The sequence below is a fragment of the Bison bison genome, unplaced genomic scaffold, assembly GCF_000754665.1.
Source record: "Bison bison bison isolate TAMUID 2011002044 unplaced genomic scaffold, Bison_UMD1.0 scf7180017864487, whole genome shotgun sequence".
Taxonomy (NCBI): Eukaryota; Metazoa; Chordata; class Mammalia; order Artiodactyla; family Bovidae; genus Bison; species Bison bison.
Genome location: NW_011495047.1, coordinates 6,954,557 through 6,955,329, shown reverse-complemented (window position 1 = coordinate 6,955,329; position 773 = coordinate 6,954,557).

Genomic DNA, 773 nt, shown 5'->3' with positions numbered 1-773 from the left:
GAAACCACCACTATGAGTGAGAGCTCTCTTTGAAATATTAGAAATAATGGTGAGATAAGAAAAAGCAGTCTCAAAGAAAAAAAATTACACTACAGTGATTGTAGACTTACACTCGCCAACCATGCATCCTCTATCTTTACATTAGTTTCCCTGGGAAGACTAGCGTTGAAATACGGGATGTCCTTCAGAATCCATTTCTTCTAAAATGTGACTGCCCTATTGCTATATAGAATTTGATTGGCTAATATTTTATTTAGGAAAATTGCCTTTTTACATGAGAGTTTGGGCTTTTGGGCTAGCGTCTAGGTTTTGAGTTAGGCATTTTGCTAGCTCCATAAAGTGAATAGGATACCTGTATATATTTTACTGTATATTAAGCTGTTACGTTATAGGATGAGAGTGATTTGTTTCATGAAAAATTGAAGGACTGTGCTTATAAAACTTTTGAGTTCAGACATTTTTTAGGAAATAAATTATTGATAACTCCAGTTTCTTTTGTGGCTATTAGTATGTTTTTAAAATTAAAAAAGTTTTTTGTTTTAAAATGTATTTCTTCTTTTGCATTTATTAATCTACTAAATTTAAGTATTTTATACTTTCCCAGAAAACTTTTCATTTTGTTGAAATTTAACACATTCGATACTTTTAATAGAGAATAAAAAAGTCTCTTTTCTATTAAACTTGATACTTGTAAGAAATTTATCTTTTCTTAGTTCTACCATTTTCTTTTCCTTGATTAGACTTTCTAAAGGTATCTTTTTTCTCTTAAAAAA